The sequence below is a fragment of the Miscanthus floridulus genome, chromosome 6, assembly GCF_019320115.1.
Source record: "Miscanthus floridulus cultivar M001 chromosome 6, ASM1932011v1, whole genome shotgun sequence".
In the NCBI taxonomy this organism is placed as follows: Eukaryota; Viridiplantae; Streptophyta; class Magnoliopsida; order Poales; family Poaceae; genus Miscanthus; species Miscanthus floridulus.
This window is the reverse complement of record NC_089585.1, coordinates 30,309,766-30,332,540: the sequence shown is the minus strand read 5'-3', so window position 1 is coordinate 30,332,540 and position 22,775 is coordinate 30,309,766. Positions and strand designations below refer to the sequence as shown.

The 22,775-nt window shown below is 46.1% G+C and overlaps 1 pseudogene; it reads right to left on the bottom strand.

Moving 5' to 3' along the window:
- The window catches only part of LOC136457996 (uncharacterized), a 76,097-nt pseudogene that overhangs the window by 40,420 nt on the left and 12,902 nt on the right, over positions 1 to 22,775 (bottom strand).

Genomic DNA, 22,775 nt, shown 5'->3' with positions numbered 1-22,775 from the left:
ACTTGTTTGCGGTAAAGTAAAGAGAGTGATCAAGAAGGTTATACCGTCGTGTAGATGAAGAACCAATCAATCACAAAGATAAATAACAATGAAGACCAATCACCTCAGAATCAATGATGAACACAATGATTTTTACCAAGGTTCACTTGCTTGCCGGCAAGCTAGTCCTCATTATAGCGATTCACTCACTTGGAGGTTCACGCACTAATTGGCATCACACGCCAAACCCTCAATAGGGTGCCGCACAACCAACACAAGATGAGGATCACACAAGCCACGAGCAATCCACTAGTGTACCTTTTAGTGCTCCGCCGGGGAAAGGTCAAGAACCCCTCACAATCACCACGATCGGAGCCAGAGACAATCACCACCCTCCACTCAACGATCCTTGCTGCTCCAAGCCGTCTAGGTGGCGACAACCACCAAGAGTAACAAGTGAAATCCACAGCGAAACACGAACACCAAGTGCCTCTAGATGCAAACACTCAAGCAATGCACTTGGATTCTCTCCCAATCTCACTAAGATGATGAATCAATGATGGAGATGAGTGGGAGGGCTTTGGCTAAGCTCACAAGGTTGCTATGTCAATGTAAATGGCCAATAGAGTGAGCTTGAGCTAGTCATGAGGCTTAAATAGAAGCCCCCACGAAATAGAGCCGTTGTACCCCTTCACTGGGTACTGATCGGGCTGACCAGACGCTCTTGTCCAACTGACCGGACGCTGCACCTCAGCATCCGGTCGCCCGATGGCGGCCACATGTCACCTGCGTTCAACTGTGAATGTTTGATCTCAACGGTCGAAATGTTGACCGGACGCTCCGACAGAGCTGACCGGACGCTGGACCCTCAGCGTCCGGTCATTTGCAGTAAGGGTCCAAATCCTATTTTTGCAGACCAGATGTGTCTGGTCAAGCTTGATCGGACATAGCCCAGCGTCCGGTGCTTAACCCTAACCACTATGCCATCTGACAGTTCGATCGGACGCAGCCTTTCAGCGTCCGGTCGCTGAGTGACCCAGCGAGTGACCCAGTGTCCGGTCAGTAGACCGATGCCAGCATCATTGCGACCAACTCCATTTCACTTCTAACTTCTTCACCCTTGCTCAAATGTGCCAACCACCAAGTGTATCACCTTATGCACATGTGTTAGCATATTTTCACAAACATTTTCAAGGGTGTTAGCATTCCACTAGATCCTAAATGCATATGCAATGAGTTAGAGCATCTAGTGGCACTTTGATAATCGCATTCCGATACGAGTTTCACCCCTCTTAATAGTACGGCTATCAAACCTAAATGTGATCACACTCTCTAAGTGTCTTGATCACCAAAGCAAAATAGCTCCTACAAATTATACCTTTACCTTGAGCTTTTTGTTTTTCTCTTTCTTCTTTTCAAGTTTAAGCCCTTGATCATCACCATGCCATCACCATTGTCATGCTATGATCTTCATTAGCTTCTCCACTTGAAGTGTGCTACCTATCTCATGATCACTTGATAAACTAGGTTAGCACTTAGGGTTTCATCAATTCACCAAAACCAAACTAGAGCTTTCAACTTGTCTTCGAGCTATCCTAGGCCTTCCTCTTTGGAAGCCTGGACTTCGTCGCCGACCAGCTCGGCGTACTACACCTCCGTGAGGAGGCACTCATTCTAGTGCTCGTCGAAGGGGCACCCTCCATTGGCTCTAGGACGCACGATGACTTCAATGATGAGGCATCTATGCTTTATTCTGAGCAAACTCTCTGCATAAACCCCACTATGAGTAATATGCATACTGTTATTTACTCTCTATTTACTATCTCACGCCGATTATCCGAAGAGACCGTATTGACCGCACCATGAACACCGTACGATTGGTTCCCCTACGGCCTTGCGTCCCTCATGGACATGTGCGCTCGGGGGCTCTGAATGATGCTAGCGCCATACCCTCTCACATCCGAATTTATGGGAATGGTGAGCTATACTCCTACCACTTTCCATGAACTCTTGAATGATGAGGGTGAGAGCGACGGCTCTAGCATCGATAACATGGCACCTAGCCACCGTCTGTCCTAGGAGTGCGCTATGGCAGACGCTCTAGGATAGCTACCTATGGTCGTAGAGTCTACGTAGACTCACACCCCTCCAGACCTACATGTGGGGGCCCTCGCATTTGCACAAGAGCATGTTGAGGAACTATGACAACGGTGGTAGAACCAGCCGCCACCTACGTCGGCGCGCTCAGTGTGACACGTTGCGCCCCATGCGCATGACCTAGCGGGCGGAGCCCAGGGTCATGTCCGCTTGGTCCAACACAACATCATGAACGAGGGGAATGATCCCGCATAGTTCGCTTGGGCTAGCCAGAACATCGCTGCTGCGGTAATGCTTCTACGCGTCGTTCCTAAGCCCGTTGACCCCTAGGAGCGAGCGGTCTACTAGAACCTCTGGGTGCTGGTAGAAGCTGCCGCCATTCAATAGGCAGAAAGCTCCACATTGCGACTCCGACACGCGCCCTCTCTCCCCACAGGGGGAGTGGGGACATGCCAGATTGATCGCTCCATCCGCTCACCGCTACAACCACCAAGTGTGGCTTAGGAGGTAGCGGTCGCGCCGCGGTCTGACCTGGCGCCTGCTCTACATCAATTGCCGATACACGATTGGCCTGGTCCACACCAAGATGCTCACAGCATCATCAGCAACTGGCATCAGGCCTGGCATGATGATGACATCCACCGAGCGGTGATGAGGGCAGGTGACATGGGTCTCGGCCGAACCATCAAGGGGAGCGGTGAAACGCGCCCCAGGCATGGTCACCGGCCAGACGACCGGAGTCCTAGCCCTGAGGGCCTAGGACCATGGGCCTTTGACCGGCGTATCCAGATAGTGTCGTTCCCACAGCGCTTCTGACCACCTACCAACATCACCAAGTATACCGGGGAGACAAACCCCAAAATTTAGCTCGAAGACTTTTGACTCGCCTACTGAGCTAGAGGGGTGGATGATGACTATTTCATCATTCAGTATCTCCCCATCTGCGTGGGGGAACATGTTCGAGCATGGCTTGAATTCCTCCCACATGATAGCATCCATGACTGGGCGACCCTCAAGAGGGTCTTCTTCAAAAATTTCTAGGGGACATATGTCCACCCTAGAAAATCCTGGGACCTCAAGAGCTGCCAGCAGGAGCCCAGCGAGTCCCTGCAGGATTACATCTATAGGTTCTCCCAATGATGCAACTCCCTCCCTGATGTCATCGATGCGGACATCATTAGCGCATTCCTCTCTAGGACGACCTGCGAGTCCCTGATCCACAAGCTTGGCTGCCTGAAGCCCTGTACCACCCGCGACCTGGTCGATGTCACCACTAACCACACCTCCAGTGAGGAGGTGGTCAGAGTGGTCTTCAACGGAGGCTAGGACAAAGGCAAGGCCAAGCACACGGACCAAGACGAGGGCCCCTCCACATAGAGGGGCAAGAAGAACAAAAATAATCAGTGCTGATCAGGACAGCGTCGCGTTGGTCGCCGTAGTTGATAACACTGGGCAAGCAGCCCGAACTAGGGACTAGTCTGACCACTTCAACAAGCTCATGGACCACCTATGCACCAAACATGCCTAGCCCATCAAACACCTCTACAAGGACTATGAGCTCCTCAAATGTTTCCTACAATAGGTCGATGGGCTAAAAGAAGGAGACTGGTAGCCAAGAAAGGAGGTGTGGTGGGCAAGGACGAAGACGGCTCCCCCTGACCCTGGGGAATGCATCATGATCTTTGACAGTTCCAACACCATCTGGTCCAAGCGCTAGCACAAGGTGTGCTATAGGGAGGCATGCGCCGTCGAGACGGTCGTCCGCTCCTTCCTTAGCTAGTCGGAATGTCCGATCACCTTCGATCGAAGGAACCATCACTCCCATGTCATGAGACTAAGATGTTACCCACTCATCGTCGACCCCATCATCCACAAGAAGTGCCTCACCAAGGTGCTAATGGATGGAGGCAACAGCATCAACATCCTCTATGTCAACACCCTCGATGCCATGCGCATCCCCCGGTCGAAACTCTACCTAGCGGTCTCTCCCTTCCACGGGGTGATCCTGGGAGCGCAGGCATACCCACTCGGGCAGATTGACCTGCCCGTCACATTTGGCAACCGAGCCAACTTCCGCTCGGAGGTCCTCACCTTTGAAGTAGTGGACTTTCCAGGGTCCTACCATGCCATCTTAGGGCGGCCATGCTATGCCAAATTCATGGCAATCTCCAACTACACCTACCTCAAGTTGAAGATGACAGGACTGAATGGTGTCATCACCATGAGCAGCGCCTTTTCAGCACGCCTTCATGTGCTACTGTGAGCATTTCGAGCTTGCCACCGCGGTCATCAATTCGTCCGAGCTTCTATGGCTCAGGGGAGTCAGTTGACCCCAGCAGTCCTAGACTGCAACAAACCAAACTCCTCAATGGCCTTCCACCTCACTTGAGGAAACCAAGGCGGTGGGAATCGACCCCATCGACCAAACCAAAATGGTGCAGATTCGGGACCCTAGCTCCTGGCCTAAATAGGAATGCGAGCTCCTTGATTTCCTGCATGCCAATCGCAATGTCTTCGCATGGAAGCCATCTGACATGTCGAGCATACCACAGGACGTCGCCAAGCACATGCTGCGCCTCATCCCAGGCTCAATGCCCACTAAGCAACACTTGCGTCATTTTGACGATGAAAGACTGTAGGGCCATAGGCGAAGAAATCACCAAACTCCTGGCAGCTGGATTTATCAGAGAGGTATTCACTCCGACTGGCATGCCAATCCCGTTCTTGTTAAAAAGAAGACCAGGAAATGGAGAATGTGCGTTGATTATACTAGCCTCAACAAAGCATGTCCAAAGGACCACTTTCCTTTGCCGCGCATAGACTAGATAGTTGACTCCACCTCGAGTTACGGGATCCTCTCCTTTCTGGATGCCTACTCGGGCTATCACCAGATCATGATGAAAGAGTCCGATCAGCTCACAACCTCATTCATCACCCTGTATGGTTCATACTGCTATGTAACCATGCCTTTCAGCCTAAAAACGCTGGCACCATGTACCAAAGGTGCACGTAGCAATACTTCGCTGACCAAATCGACCCACTTGATTAGCCTGATCAAGCCGAGCAGCCAAGACCAATGATCACCATCTATGTTGATGACATTGTGGTCAAAACAACTCAAGCTTGTGACCTGATCGTAAACTTGGCCGCAACGTTCACAAACCTTCAAAGGTTCAACATCAGATTGAATCTCGAGAAATGTGTTTTCAGGGTTCTAAAGGGGAAGCTACTAGGATACATTATGTCCGAGCATGGCATCGAGGCCAACCCCCAAAAAATCATGGCCATTTCCAATATGGGCCCCATATGCAATGTCAAGGGCGTGCAAAGGCTCACCAGCTCTCTGGTTGCTCTGAGACGGTTCATCTCTCGGCTCAGCAAACGAGGGATGCCACTCCATAAGCTCCTCAAAAAGACGGACGCCTTCATCTAGATTGAGGAAGCTTAGTAGGCTTTGGAGAGCCTCAAAGCATCCCTGATGTTGGCCCTAATCCTCGTTGCTCCCAAACAAGGAGAACCCCTCCTCCTCCATGTCTCGGCTAGCAACCATGTGGTAAGCGCCGCCCTGGTTGTCGAAAGGGAAGAACCGGGACACCACCTTAAGGTCCAAGGGCCCATATACTTCATCGGGGAGGTACTCACCGACCCCAAGGTCTGGTACCCCTAGGTGTAGAAGCTCCAATACGCCATACTGATGGCAACCCAGAAGCTCCTGCACTACTTCACCGACCATGAAGTCGCGGTCGTCACTTCATATCCACTCGGAGACATCGTCCGCAACCGCGACGCTATGGGGTGGATCTCCAAGTGGGCATTCAAACTCATGGGCCACGACATTAGGTATATCCCCCGTACCACCATTAAGTCTCAATCTCATGGATTTTGTTACCGAATGGACGGAGGTCTAGCTACCGACCCTAGACGTCACCCAGGAGTACTAGACAATGTACTTCGATGGGTCCGTCATGGCACCCGGATCTAGGGCTAGAGTGGTTTTGATCTCCCTAGATGGGAGTAGGCTCTGCTATGCCATTTGCCTCCACTTTTTAGCCTTGAACAATGCCACGGAGTATGAGGCCCTCATCAACAAACTACGCATCGCCATCGAACTTGGTGCTACAATTCTCTACGTTCATGATGACTCAAAGCTTGTCGTCGATCAGGTCATGAAGGAGTCCACCTGCAAAAGCACCCTCATGGTGGCATACTACCAAGAGGTGCGTAAGATTAAGGACAAATTCTAGGGAATCGAGCTGCATCACGTCCCCTAAAAGGACAATGATGCCGCCGATTTTCTCGCAAAATTGGCCTGCTAGGCGGGATCCATCCCCGAGCGGGGTCTTCATCAGCGATCTCCATGAGCCAGTCCGCCCATGTCCTGGAAGGTCCAATCTAGACACACCTCAATGTCCAAGCCAGCACCCGGAGGCTCCTGACCTCGATGCCAAGTCGATGCTCGGGGGCTCCGACCCCTAGTACCTCTATGACGACATGTCACCCGCTGACATCGCCGTATTGGCACTCGGTCAAACCAACTGGTGAGCGCCGCTACTCGCCTACCTCCTCGAGGACGTTCTTCTGCCTAAAAGGACTGAAGCTCGATGGATCGCTCGACATGCTAAGACCTTCAGTCGTGCTCGGTGATGAACTCTACAAATGGAGTCCATCAGGGGTGCTCATGAAGTGCATCACCACCAACCAGGGGAAGCAACTCCTTGAGGTCCATGCTGGGATCTATGGACATCACGCTGGCCCCAAGGTCACTAGTCGAAAGAAGCCTTTTGCTAAGGTTTTTACTAGCCCACTGCACTACGAGATGTAGAGGAGGTCGTTCGTAGATGTGAGGGATGCTAATTCTATGCTCGGCATGCTCATTTTCCAGCACAGGAACTTCAAACCATCCCCATCGCCTGGCCATTCACGGTCTAGGGCCTCGATATGGTAGGACCCCTCAAAAAGGGCCCAGGTGGCTTCACTCAGATACTCATAACAGTCGATAAGTTCACCAAGTGGATAGAGGCCAAGCCCATCACCAACATCCATTTAGGAAGAGGCGGTCAAATTCTTCCTCGACATCATCTACCGGTTCGGCGTTCCTAACTATATCATCACTGACCACTGAGACTAACTTCACCGAAAAGAAGTTCCTAGACTTCAGTAATGGATATGGCATCAGGATCGACTAGGCCTTGGTCGGACACCCATGAACTAACAGTCAGGTCAAGCGTGCCAATGGCATGGTCCTCTAAGGACTTAAGCCATGCATGTTCGACCGACTCAACAAGTACGCTAGGCTGATGGGTTGTAGAGGTCCCTAGTGATCCTCTAGAGCCTGAGAATGACCCGAAACTGATCCATATGGTTCACACCCTTCTTCCTGGCCTATGGAGCTGAAGCAGTACTGCCCTCCGACCTCGACCATGGTGCCCCAAGAGTGATGGCTTTCGACCACGACTGAGCCACGGAGGCTCAGCAAGATGCAGTTGACCTACTCAAGGAGGCCCATGAGATGACAGTCATCTGCTCCGCTCGCTATGAGCAAACTCTCCATAGGTACCATGAAAGGAAGATCAGGGGGAGGATACTCGAAGTCAGTGATCTCGTACTCCAGAGGACCCAATCAATGAAGCAAAAACACAAACTCTCTCCACCATGGGAAGGACCCTATACAGTAACCGAAGTGATTCAACTAGGCACCTACCAACTGGAGGATGATAATGGCAACCATCTCACCAACACTTGGAACATTGAACAGCTACGTCATTTTCCCCCTAAATTTCATCTTATCGCTTTTTAGTCAACACTTGCTCCTATAAAGCACCCTAGCCCAAACACTTTTAGCCCAGGTCGCTCGGGGGCTCCATGAGGGTACAATACTAAATACTACCTCTCTTTTTTACTATCACATGGTAACAACTTTGTCCCTGAATGGAAGCACATTCCATTCCTTTGATTGCCCTACGTGACTTTGTTCTTACTCCTAACCGAACGTGCCCCGCCATGACCTACGGTTATGAGCAGTCGAGCCCCGCAGGGCCATGCCTAGGTTCTTAAAAGCTTACAGCCTATGGAACTAATGGGTAGGTGCGAAAAAGAAAGGATAAAAACAAAAGTTATGCTAGGACAAAAAATAAGGAATGGATAGTGGTTCTATCACAAAAACAGAACTGATGTATTCATTGATACAAAAACTGTTCACATAGGGGCTCACCCACAGGCTCAACTATTACATTTTCTAACTACTTCTACTTCAAATACTACTATGACCACTCGACGAACATCACCTGATGCCAAAGGAGAAGCCACGACATGCGCCACCAAACATAACCACCGCCATAGGGGCCCCACTCAGTTCCTGCTCCATCGACTTCGGCGAGCACAATGGGTACCTCAAGGGACCCACCCAGTTCTAGTTCCCTCAACTTCGGCAAGCGCAACGGGTACCTCAAGGGCATTGCACCCATAGATGCTCAATAGAAGAGCATGGAACTCCTAACCTTCTCTTGTAGTCGAGGTAGCTCTTGGGTAGGGATGCTGCTATTGAGGTATGGCCACCATGGATGGAAGATATCTCATCAAACTTTATGAACTGGCCAACCTGAGCACCTGCAGGCACGGAACCCTCCACCAGCATGATCCTGGGCAACTTCCCCTCCGACAAGGCTCACCCGGTGAAGATCCACTAGAAAAAATCCACACACGGCTCCATCCTGAAAAGGCCTCGTAGATGAATCTAGCACACCACCTCGAGCAGCCTCTAGCTCGACATCGCGCTCCGGATTCATGAAAGGATCTATAAGTCCTCCCCCTCGCTTACCCTCCCTCTCACTTAGGAACCACCGTGGCATATAGGCACTCTCGATGAGGAGGAAGAAGGGGGAGAGGCAATAGTTGGAGAACAGGCAAAGGACTATGACGAAAAGCCATCTCCCTCCCTCTATTTAAAGAAGAAACATGACAGCCAAAGAAGGGCAAAGGATTAGAGCGAAAAACTCTCTCCCTTCCCCATTCAATGTGGATGGGAAACGATGGGACGCATCCTGGCTGATGGGACACACACTAACCGACGGAACAACGCCTGGTTAGACAAAATGATGCGTAGTCAGACGGGACATGGCTTGGGTATGGCCCACCACTACCGCACGTCGAGCACAAAAACCAAAGCATCACCATGCACAGGTGGCTCTCTGCCTCCCCAGGCGGGACTTGAAAAAACCCAAACAAACAAGATCTTCGCCAGGAGAGACCATCGGGCTTCCTAAGTTGATCAAACAGACCATCGGGCTTCCTAAGTCGATCAAACGGCTTAGAAAAACACACCAAGAGATAGGTAAGGAGCAAAGGGACGCCCCATGTTGGCCATGCTGACTCCGTCATGAACGACGAGCATGGGTCCTGGTCGGACATTCCCAATTGGAGCTCTTCAAACCCCGTCACTTGAGTCATCAAGGTAACACTACCGACCCTAGCTATTTCTTTATATAATCATTCATACACGCATTCATTCCATACGCCCGTGCCCTTAGGATGATTTGGGCCCTGAATCACCTAGGAGCTCGGGAACTAAAGCATCGCACATGCTGCGAAATGCATCACAATGCTCCGTGTTACGTCACGAAGGCTGGCCTATGAAGGGCTTGAGGCCGCCCCATGTCAAACAGAGCTAGGGGAGAAAGCACAGATGAGCCCCTACGGCCCTCGCCTAGTCTGCCCTAAAGCTGATAGGGTTATCTCAACCTTCTCATTTAATCCTAAACCTCTCGCCAAGCCCATAGAATCTCTATCGAGGGGAGGCCAGCAGGCCACCCGGGTCGGTGTCTAAAATGACCTAGGCATCTGTCGGGTTGTAGATAAAGGAGCAGTGGAATGTCACAAGAGGACTATGCTGACCCTATCATGAACGACGAACCCGGATTCCACTCAATCATACCCGTTAGCGAACTCACCGAGCGCGTCACTTGAGCCCGAGCGATCGAGGCAAGCGACAAAGCTTAGCCCCTCTAGTTGTGAGAAACCAAGGATGGGGTAACGCACACAACTCAAACTGACCCCTACCAAAGCCCAACGGAGCTCGGGGGCTCAAGACACCCAAAAAACCTAGGTCTGTGACCCCAAACTCATGCCCATCCCTTGGCTACGCTTCGACTGTACACCAAACGCCTGGGTCTATGACCCCAAACTCACCCCATCCCTCGACTACACTTCGACTACACACCAAACACCTAGGTCTACGACCCCAAACTCGCCCCATCCCTCGGCTACGCTTTGACTCCACACCAAATGCCTAGGTATACGACCCCTGAACTCACCCCATCCCTCGGCTATGCTTCGACTGCACACCAAATGCTTGGGTCTGCGACCTCGAACTCACCCCATCCCTTGGCTATGCCTCGGCTGCATACCAAAACATCTAGGTCTATGACCCCGAACTCGCCCCATCAGGATCCATGAGCTCTGCCTCGCCCGATCCCTAAACTAACTGACTAACTACCTCGTCTACGTGGGATGCACCAAGGCCAGGATCCCTAACTTTGACTCACCCGATCCCACGGTGCGCACTGATGCCAGGACCTATGAGCTCCATCTTGTATGATCCGTAAACTAACTGCCATGCCCGATCCCACGGCGTGCACCGACGCTAGGATCCACGAGCTCTACCTCGCCTGATACCAAAACTAACTGCCTCGGCTGCACAACGACGCCTTGGTTGATGACTCCGTCTCAACTAAAAAACATGCTCACACAATCGCTGAAAAAAACCTTGGACAATTCTGCCCGAATCGCCTAGGGGCTCAGGGGCTACACCCACAGGTGTTCTCGCGCGCACCCGCTGATGAAACAAAAACCTCCCCCGCTAGCAACACGAAAAACCCCCAGACGATTCTACCTGAATTGTCCGGGGGCTCGGGGGCTACACCCACGGGTGTGCTCGCACGCATCCGCAGTCAAGACAAAAATCCCCCAGACGATTCTACTTGAATCGCCTAGGGGCTCGGGGGCTCCTGTCGGGTTCATAAACCCGGGGTCCCTCACGGACCAGCTTCCCAACAAAGGCTTGGCCCAGTAGGCAACGTTGCACACAAACACGCAACTCATGGACCGGCCCAATTACCTAAATACAGGCCAGAAGGGTGACCAAAAATCACCAATCGAAAGGTCTGGCCGAGGAGGAACGGTGCCCGTTTTCCGACTCTGGCCCACCTCTCCGACCGGAGAGCTCGCTTCGGTCTCCAACCCGCCTCTGGACAACCTATTTGACTGGAAGGCCTGGCAAAAGCACTACTTCTGACTCTGACCCATGTCTCCAACTGGGGATGCACCAAACTCCTGCTCACTACTCTTCTCCAACTGGCGTGTTTAGAGCCGACTAGGACTAACCGACCGGGAACACCCGCTTGGTAAGGACCAGGGAACGGATGGAAAAGTAAGGTAGGGTGCATGAGTCAAACCGCAATACCAGGGACCGTACCCTATGCACCTACCAGGCAGTACCCTATGACCCTCCTGGGACGGTAGAACCCAAGCAGTGTTGTAGGTGCTGACATTTTCTCCTACAGTATTATGGGCGCCATTAACTCCCATATGGTAAGGCTCCCCCCACATGTCTCTAGGCATCAATAGTGTTGTGGGTGCCGGCATTTACCATACCAGGAGAACATGGTAAAACCCCTTGCATGTCTCTAGGTATCAACAGTGTGGCAGGCGCCGACGTCTGCCATACTCGAAGAAGACAACACAACCTCCCACGTGCATCTAACATTCAACAGTATTATGGGTGCCTACCATCATCCTGTACCCGCTGGCATGGGCAACAAGGGTCAGTAGCATACTTGCTCTCTCCCTCTCACTTGTAAGGCCATCCCCTTCATCTATAAAAGGGGATACGCTCTCTCCCAACAGATTCAGATTCATTAGATCGATCAAGTTCACTAGCACACAATAGCAGAACCACCAGGTTCAAACCACGAGCACACACTCGAACACTTAGCTCATAGTGGGTCTCCCATCACTCTTGGCCCTTCCGACTGGAGTCCGACCGAAGTCCGACTGGACCTCTTGTACCCCCCATCTTTCTCCTTCTCATTTGTAACCCCACTGCAAACTTCAAGCACCTGGGCTCAGGAATAAAGTCACCGATCGACTCAAACTAGACGTAGGGCGCATTGCCTAAACCAGTATAAACCCTGTGTCATTGAGTGCTAGGCCACCTCCGATCACAACGTATGACAAAACTATAAATATTTACTTGTTGGTCACTTTCTGCACCGCCATATTTAAAGAAAAAGTGCGTAACAGAGTGGAGGTAAAAAAAATTGCTACTACAATTTTATGATGGTAGGGTATGAGAGGAAGGCCCTTATTCCTTAAGTGGATAGTTAGAATCTTTTGTCTAAATTCCACAACATAACACAGTTGTATAGGTTACTAGTAACTAAACATGCATTGGTGACAACATCAATGAGTTCTGCACAGGGAACATGAATTGAAACAGAAGATGCATACTGAACATCAACAAGGACAAGATAATGCTTAAAAGGATAGAACCTTACTACAATTCCCAAGTCATGAAGCAATGTTTTAGCTTCTCATGCATCTTTCCAAGCTATCTCCTCAATAGGACCATGCAAAGTTGACTCGCCATTCCCACCTAAAGTTAAAGCAGCTATGAGAAATTATAAAGTTATCATGATCCAATTTTGATGATGTTGCGATATATTCCAATTAGCTATTAGGAGAGAAGCCATCTACTTATAACCACGTAAGAATATAGTGGCCCATGCTTTTTGTCTCACAATTGTATACTTTATATGAACTAGTGGATATGCATGTGCGACATGCACGTATTTATGTTTATAACATGTGACTTTATAGTTATAGTAAAAATTTGAGATTGTAGGATAGAAGACGACAACAACAACAACAATAACAAAGCCTTTAAGTCCCAAACAAGTTGGGGTAGGCTAGAGTTGAAACCCAGCAGAAGTAATCAAGGTTCAGGCACGTGAATAGCTATCTTCCAAGCACTCATATCTAAGGCTAAGTCTTTGGGTATATTCCATCCTTTCAAGTCTCCTTTTATTGCCTCTACCCAAGTCAACTTTGGTCTTTCTCTGCCTCTCTTCATGTTAGTATCCTGGCTTAGGATTCCACTATGCATCGGTGCCTCTGGAGGTCTCCGTTGGACATGTCCAAACCATCTCAACCGATGTTGGACAAGCTTTTCTTCAATTGGTGCTACCCCTAATCTATCACGTATATCATCGTTTCGAACTCGATCCCTTCTTGTATGACCATAAATCCAACGCAACATACGTATTTCCACGACACTTATGTGTTGAATATGTCATCTTTTCGTAGGCCAACATTCTGCACCATACAACATAGCAGGTCTAATCGCTGTCCTATAAAACTTGCCTTTTAGCTTCTGTGGCACCCTTTTGTCACATAGGACACCAGATGCTTAGCACCACTTCATCCACCCTGCTTTGATTCTATGGCTAACATCTTCATCAATTTCCCCGTCTCTCTGTAGCACTGATCCTAAATATCGAAAGGTATCCTTCCTAGACACTACTTGACCTTCCAAACTAATATCTTCCTCCTCCCGAGTAGTAGTGCCGAAGTCACATCTCATATACTCAGTTTTAGTTCTACTGAGTTTAAAACTTTTGGACTCCAAAGTCTCCCGCCATAACTCCAGTTTCTGATTCACTCCTATCCGGCTTTCATCAACTAGCACTACATCATCCACGACAAGCATACACCAAGGGATGTCCCCTTGTAACCTCATCCATCACTAAGGCAAACAAATAAGGGCTCAAAGCTGATCCTTGATGTAGTCCTATCCTAATCGAGAAGTCATTCGTGTCTCCATCACTTGTTCGAACTCTAGTCACAACATTATTGTACATGTCCAAACTTCGTTGGTACTTAGATTGTAGGATAGAAGACCTCATCTGAAAATTATTTTGTTAATGAAATGTGTAATATAGAAAAGAATTGATAAGATAATACATGAGCAACTTACGTAACAGAAAAATATTAGATTTTCTAGAAGATAAAAATTGCATTTAAAAAGAAACAAATACGCAAACTATTTTTTAGCTCAACTAAAAACAGAATGATTTATATGTAGCACAAGCTACAAATTTGGTATGTGAAACCACATATTACAACACAATATTAAAAATATGGTGGCATGTGATAATCTATATTAATCTAAACAGCAACATGGAGTCAACAAGATCGCTCATAATTTACAAAAGGGAAAGCAAGTGTCAATAATTTCCTTAATCTCTAGATTCAGAGGGAAAAGGTTCTGGAAAAATTCAATGTGATAAGAGCATAAAAACATAGTGTTTTGAGCAACATTGGTATACATTCACAAACTCAAAAGGAATTAATACTTTGAACTTTCATCATCCCAATATTTCCTTATTTATGCATCTGGTCGTCTTATATTGAACCCACAAGCCAATCTACTGTACATTCATTGGCTGAATCCATGGGCTCACATGTACCATCAAACAAAAATTTCATCGACCATGTTTTCATATTCAGTAAACAAATTACATCTGCAAGGACAGTTACTCCAACAAGTTAGAAAAAGATGGGACAAAATCCAAAAAATGAAAATTAAATTACATTAAGGAATAATCCCATTTAGTTTGACCTGCAAATGGCATTGTATCAAAGAAAGTTAATCTACCAATCTATCAAAGTTCTCTATAAGACTCCCAAGGAAAAAAAAGGCTTGGGACAAATGCAGATAAAGGTTATAAACATATTTTCTCTCACTAAGCCCGCAAACCAGGGCATCTCATGAAAAAAATAGATATATATAAGGTACTTAGCTCCCACACATTCTACTTGAAACTACTGAGGTAGGGTATGCTGGCATCACTTGGCAATAAGACTGACCTCAAAAAATAATTGCTTGCTAACACATACAGCATACCTTAGCTCTGAACTTGTCTGAAAAATTCAACATGTATCACCTATGTAGGAATTCAAGATAAGACTGATTTTCTATTTTCTTCACTTTAGTAAGATCCCGTTAGGTAGATAACATCTATGATTCACCTTGTGTTTTGATGTGCTAGCATGAGCAGAACATGACTATCATTAACAATTTCAGGGACGAAACCCCAAATCTAACATCCATATGGCAGTAAGAAGGAAAACTCATCTTACCTTGTGAGTATCTAAAAGAGCCTATAGGTCATTGTAGTGGGTGGCCTTGATTAATGATCTCTAATCAAGCTTGCACGCTCGCTATTTTTCCTGAAAGTAACAGTAGAAATATACTGTTCTGGCTTTTCCAAAGTGAGAATATGCCGAAGCTCTCCGAAAGCATATTATGCAACAAATCTTGATTTACAGCTAGGCGTAGTAAGCATTGGCATAGTGCCAAAACATTGTTTAGCCTAATGTCACATCTAATCAGATGCATCATTAGATCACGCCTTTCCACTCTAGCTGCACAGGCATACTACCAAAACAATACATAATAGAGGAATGAGCAGTGATGTATAAAAAGAAGGAAAAATAAAAGAGAGAAACATTCTCCCCACAACCCAAAGCAAAACATGCATATATATCAAATTAAAATTCATTGAGACATATTTTCAGTCCATAGTGTTTGAAAAAATTGGCTTTACATGATCAGGATAGGATTATCGGTTACCTCTCTAAATAAAAAAGAGGTCATTCAAAGTAACGGTACAAAGTTTCACTCACATACTAAAATACTCTGAACCTGAAAGAGTAAAGCACAAACTCACCTGATGCAAGAATTTCATTCTTCAAGACCACTGCTCAACTTACAATTTCTTTATCAATGACTTCTCAAATGCCCTGGTATTATTGTGGGAAACAATATGCTTTTAGTGTATTAGGCTATTAGCAGCAAAATGAAAAGAGCAAACATTGCCCATTAAGGGATCAAACCTGCTGTGATGGAACTTGCATAATTTGAAATATTGGCATTGGAGAAATATCCTACTCCTAGATCTGAACGGATGCTAGGGAATTAAACAATTGAGTTCCAGAGTTCCATTTTATATTAGTGAATCCAACCCTACTCAGATAACTCTCCGATACAATAATATGAGCAACTATTTCTTCCAGGCAAATATCTATGAAAATATTATCATGAAGACATGGACTGCATTCCATATTGCTTTGTCCTTTTCCATCTACAATTGTACACATGCATGTAAAATAAGCAATACATCTTTATCTTTATAAAATAAAAAAATGAGCAATAAATCAGTAAAAGGATTACTGGGTCCAGTTGTTCCTAAATCCATTGATAGGAAGTCAGATGATTGATAGGAAAGGCTCATATTAAGCATAAGAAAAAATTATGTGCTACTGTTCACCAACTAGTGGACATGCACGTGTGACATCCACGTGTCTATTAAAATATTTTTTATAATAGAGTAACAACAACAACAACAACACCAATAAAGCCTTTAAGTCCCAAACAAGTTGGGGATAGGCTAGAGTTGAAACCCAGCAAAAGCAATCAAGGTTCAGGCACGTGAATAGCTGTCTTCCAAGCACTCCTATCTAAGACTAAGTCTTTGGGTATATTCTATCCTTTCAAGTCTCTTTTTATTGCCTCTACCCAAGTCAACTTCGGTCTTCCTCTGCCTCTCTTCACGTTACTATCCTGGCTTAGGATTTCACTATGCACCGGTGCCTCTGGAGGTCTCCGTTGGACATGTCCAAACCATCTCAACCAGTGTTGGACAAGCTTTTCTTCAATTGGTGCTACCCATAATCTATCACGTATATCATCGTTCCAAACTCGATCCCTTCTTGTATGACCGCAAATACAACACAACATACGCATTTATGCGACACTTATCTGTTGAACATGTCGTCTTTTCGTAGGCCAACATTCTGCACCATACAACATAGCAGGTCTAATCGCTATCCTATAAAACTTGCCTTTTAGCTTATGTGGTACCCTTTTGTCATATAGGACACCAGATGCTTGCCGCCACTTCATCCATCCTGCTTTGATTCTATGGCTAACATCTTCATTAATATCCCCGTCTCTCTGTAGCATTGATCCTAAATATCGAAAGGTATCCTTCCTAGGCACTACTTGACCTTCCAAACTAATATCTTCCTCCTCCTGAATAGTAGTGCCGAAGTCACATCTCATATACTCAGTTTTAGTTCTACTGAGTCTAAAACCTTTGGACTCCAAAATCTCCCGCCATAACTCCAGTTTCTGATTCACTCCTGTTCGGCTTTTATCAACTAGCACTACATCGTCCGCGAAAAGCATACACCAAGGGATGTCCCCTTGTATGTCCCTTGTGACCTCATCCATCACTAAGGCAAACAAATAAGGGCTCAAAGCTGACCCTTGATGTAGTCCTATCCTAATCGGGAAGTCATCCATGTGTCTCCATCACTTGTTTCGAACTCTAATCACAACATTGTTGTACATGTCCTTAATGAGCCCGACGTACTTCGTTGTGACTTTATGTTTGTCCAAAGCCCACCACATAACATTCCTTGGTATTTTATCATAAGCCTTCTCCAAGTCAATAAAAACCATGTGTAGGTCCTTCTTCTTCTCCCTATACCGCTCCATAACTTGTCTTATTAAGAAAATGGCTTCCATGGTTGACCTTCCGGGCATGAAACCAAATTGATTCATAGAGACCCGCGTTATTGCTCTCAAGCGATGTTCGATAACTCTCTCCCATAGCTTCATAGTATGACTCATCAACTTAATTGCAATATCAAGAAAACCTCAATTCTTGGTTTTTTTTCCTAACAATGCAACAAAAAAAACCAGTCACATCGAAGCGAGTATGTGCACAAGATCAACTTAATTGCAACATTCATTACAAGGCTATGATTACTTCATATTTCACTTAGATCATTGTGATATGCATAAAGATTTCGAATACTTTATGAATAACAAAAATTGCACATCCTTCATTGCTGAGTGTTACAAATATGCAAACAGGATCACATGTGAACTTATTATTATTGGAGATAAACAAAATGAGCATTTCTGTTCCATCTTACAAGGACAAACACAAAAGACCCAGTTTAAAATAGGCTACTTGTGAGAATACAACTGCTCTTCATGTTACTTGTAGGGCGTCTTGAGTTTTTTTCTTCAATTATATGACACTTCTAGAGAATATAAAGCTTATGTAAATAAGCGGCTACATAACCAGGGAATACATGGAAGATTGTAAATAATCTGGTACATGACCAGGGAATAAATGGAATATTTTGTACAGATACATTTAGTGAGTGTAGCATACTCCCTTTTCCATCCAAAGGATATAACAACACATAGGCTTATGATCAAACATGTTCTCCATTTTATATAGAAAAACTAATTGAGCATAGTCCTTAAGGTGTTCCAATCTCTAAAATAACCCAAATATGCATTATTTTCTGCAGCTACAAGAGTAACTGAAAATTATCACGCACGCACACTCCGCTAAAGTGAGAAGGGTGGAGGTTTGATTATGCCAAAACATAGCTTTTTAGGTCCCTAAGCCGGAGCACTGATTCAGTCATTGACAAAAGGAATCTCCCCAAATGTTCAAGGCTGCATGTTGAAAGAATATAGAGTGTTTAACATTAGGACCTCCAACCAAAAACAAACTTAATAAAAACAACCAGTGATCTGAAGTAGTTCCACAAAAGGCATATTACTCACTTGACCACTAATATGGTTCATGGAAAGATAAAAGAGCAAAGTAGCAAATATAACTTACTGTCTTACTGAGATATTTACAAGATCATCTTAATTATATCCAAAAACTAACAAGTGAAATGTCAATCCCTAATTCCCTTTCTCCTTTTTCCCTCATACATGAAAGGATGGCTTGGCCTGCTCCACATTCTCAAAGCAAATCAGAAAAAAATACATCAAATTTGTGAAAGACATAATTCTTGTACAAAAATTGTTTTTATCAATAAATATATAGAAATCAGTTAGAAATTTGGTTTGGATTTGATACAAGCTTTTCAAAAATAGACTCTGGGACCAATGGAGAGTATGTACATATTTAAGGCTAACCTTGTTTAGCAGATCAATAAAATCAACTAAAAAATGAATCAGCAGCAATAGATTTTTAGAATCAGATTTGTGAAAAAAAAAACCTGCACATGATCAGCCAGCAAATTAATTTGGATCACATTCTAATCTAAAATGCTAGAGTAGAAAAGTAAAAATAAAATAAAAAACAAAGGTATCATAATCAATAGATTCAACTAGGAAAATGAATCAGACACCTGATCACCCAGCCAATTAATTTGAATCACATTCTAAGTTGAATGCCCTAGAGTAGAAAAGTAAAAAAATGAAGGGAAAACAACATCTGCCATAGAGTGGTAGGGAGACAACAAATGTGAACTTTAGGGCTCCAATGTAGCACTATGAATGCTTGCAAAATATGTCAAGGATTTTCAGAGGCCATGAGTAAATTTTTGTATTATATTTCTTCTTAGATGCTTCTAGATGAACAACATCCTTAGGTGTTTTAGAGTGAACACTTAACCAACTTCAGAAGTGCAATTTCTTGAGAAACCTTTGCATGACTACCTAGGTCAGTAAGCAAGAGATGTTTCATTAGGGTTTCCTAGCAATCAACATGAGATTCAACCTTGATACTGGTAACATGAAAATGACTGACCAATTAATAAAGCCATGATAAATATGATTCTATTAGCTAAAAGAATATCGGAAAAATAAGTAAAAGAGTATAAGCACATTATTTTTTACCACATTAGCTCAATCCACGTGTAGGATCAGAGCATCACATATTTCCACAGTTCCACACCGGCACATCGCCAAACCTTGTGAAACATCAGCAACCTAGCCAACCTAGCACCTAGTGTTAGTGAATCATGATTATAGTCTTAGCCCGCATCATAGTCTCACAAGAGAATTTCATCAAAATATTGGTGATCCCAAATCACAAGAATGCAAAGAATGTGCCAAAACTAAATCACCAAGTGGAGATTTTGGGATTAAAATTGAAGTGAAAGGTAGAATGGAGGTGACACGGTTTAGGTCTTTAGGCTCATGTTGTAATCTGACTAAAAAACCTGTTCCCTTCAAACAAAGATTATCTAGGTAAAAATGTATTAGCTCCTACTAATTTGAACTACTGCATGATCTTGTCCATACTGCTAGGTGGTTTATGTTGTATTGAATGCAAACAAAATCAGAATATTAAGGTATATTTTTAGGGTTCATTCATAAATATTTGAATTGTAGAAATAAGAAAGATAGATGGAACCAAACCGTACCAGTGGAGAACATCACTTCGTTAAGCCAAACAATAGTAATCAATGCACAATCCTCTTGAGCATGAATCCTAGAGGCACCCAAGATGGTCTATCGAGCATTTACAAAAACAAATGATTATGCATATTTTGAGTAATTAATCAAATGCTAATCTAATGGTAAAATTACTTAATGGAAGCATGAAAATTGGCATTCAAAGTGAAATCCAACTTCAATCTTGAAGACTACAATTTGGCAAAAAAATGAAGAAATTTTGGTTAGAGTAACATATGCAAACATATTTTTCACAGGCAGAGGATAAAGTTATGAATGTAACAAAATTACTTCCACATTATTTGGATCTATAATCATTGTCCTCCAATTTTCACAAGTTTCTGCACGGATTAGTACAAATGCGCAAGTTCTATAAGCTTGTAATGTTCATCTTTTGGCCGTAACAGCAAACACAGAGAGAGAATGGAAGAGGAATCCGGGCGGCGAGCATGTATCGGTGTGCTACGAACGTCCGGCCACCAACATCGAAGACCACGTCGGTGCCCTTCTCGCTCAGGAGGAGCTCAGCGGGCAGCGGCCCTTGGCCGCCTATCAGCCAAGCGGGGCCAGGGCGCTAGGCCGACCAGCTGGCCATCGCTAGGGCACTAGGGCTTGGCAGTGGCCGGCGACTGGACGAGGGGCTAGGGTGTACTCATAGCTCGGGGCCAAAGCATATCTTATGGATTAGAGGCAGATCGAGAACACGACGATGCCGATGAGGAGAAGCGAGAAGGCGTAGAAGACACCCCTGAAGGCGTTGCTGAGTTGCCCTTGCCGGCCGGCGCCCACCGCAGGGGAGACCTCGAACTGAGCCCACCATTGGACGCCCCACTGCGCGGTATTCTACGCCGCCACCTTGGACACCAGTCGTCTCTGTCCACGTCGCTGCCGCCATTCCCACCGAATGCCACCATGCTGCATACCCCGCGCGCCCACAGCCGCTTCGCTCGAGGAACGGTGATGGAGGCATATTGGCGAAGGTGGAGAGGCATCTGAGGATAGAGAGACATCTGAGGATAGAGAGGCAGAGGGAGAAATTTAGGGGAGAGAAGAGAGAAATGAGCATTGTGCCACCGCTTCCCTTCCGTGTCGCCGTCACGTCCATGCCCATGCCGCCAACAGTCGGATCCAGCGTGGCGGTGGTTGGGAAACCCTAGCCGCGTCGGGAACAGGAGCGGCGGTGTGTGATGTTTTTTTTCTTCTGCGGTCGCTCTAGATGAAAAAAAGGCAATGTGAGGGATTGAACTGTGTGGTTCTAGGCGTGGGTGTGCGGGGGCTTGACGTGGGTGTGGGAGATGAGGGTAGACACACTAAATATGAGTCATCTGATTTGGATGAGTAATGAGAAAGAATAGCTAAGAGATAATCTGGTGCATCTGTTTAGATGGTGTTATATTTTCTGAATATATTCATAGATGTGGATGTAGCATAGGTCATGACTGTGGAGCAGACATTTGTTGTGTGGCTATAAATTTATTCTAACTGGTGTATTATAGGGTAGGGTAGATTGATAAAAGTAATCACATCTCGCATTGAATTAAATTGAATTGAAATGAACTAATAAAACAAGCATGTGGGCGAGATCTACAACAAACCACATAATGCCATAGTGCTACCAAACTGAAGACTGACATAGTGCAAATTGATTTCTATAAACTCCAATGATCCGCGGACATGGAAAACTACACATACGGAGAGAGGGATTAGAGTATAGTGCAAATTAATTTTCTATAAATTCCAATGATCCACGGACATGGAAAATTGCACATATGTGGAGAGGGATTAGAGCACAGAAGAAAGAACAAACCTTCAATGAATGGGTGTAGGCCTTGGTACACTAGTACCCCCACTGTTATGTGCCAAGGTAGATGAAGCAATTGACGGTGGAGGGAGAGAGATCTGGTAGGGGGAAGTGGTGGCCTACAGGACTCTGGGTTGCGCCCGAGCAACACTTATGCTGCCGAGCGGTTGGAGTAGAGGACGTCGTTGTCGGGCTGTGAGCGTGATGGCATTGCCGAAGTGTTAAACAGCCTCCTCTAAGCGGCTGGCTGTGAATGGCGCGTTGCCCTTCACCACTTCACCTTCGCCTCATCCACAATCGCGGTGGTGGCTGGTGCTGATTGGCGTGCGATCTGGCTCCAGACATCGACACCCAGCTGTGAACACCGCGTTGCCCTTCACCTTCTCCTTGTTCGCAATCGCGGCGGTGGCTGGTGCTGATTGGCGAGCTCCAGACATCGACACCACTGTCTTCCTCATTGGCACGACAGTAGGGCAGCACTGCTGCGGCAACCCCAATGGTGCTGGACAGGGCTGAAAGCATCTAGACCCCTAGTTGGGTTTCGGTGATTAATGACAATAC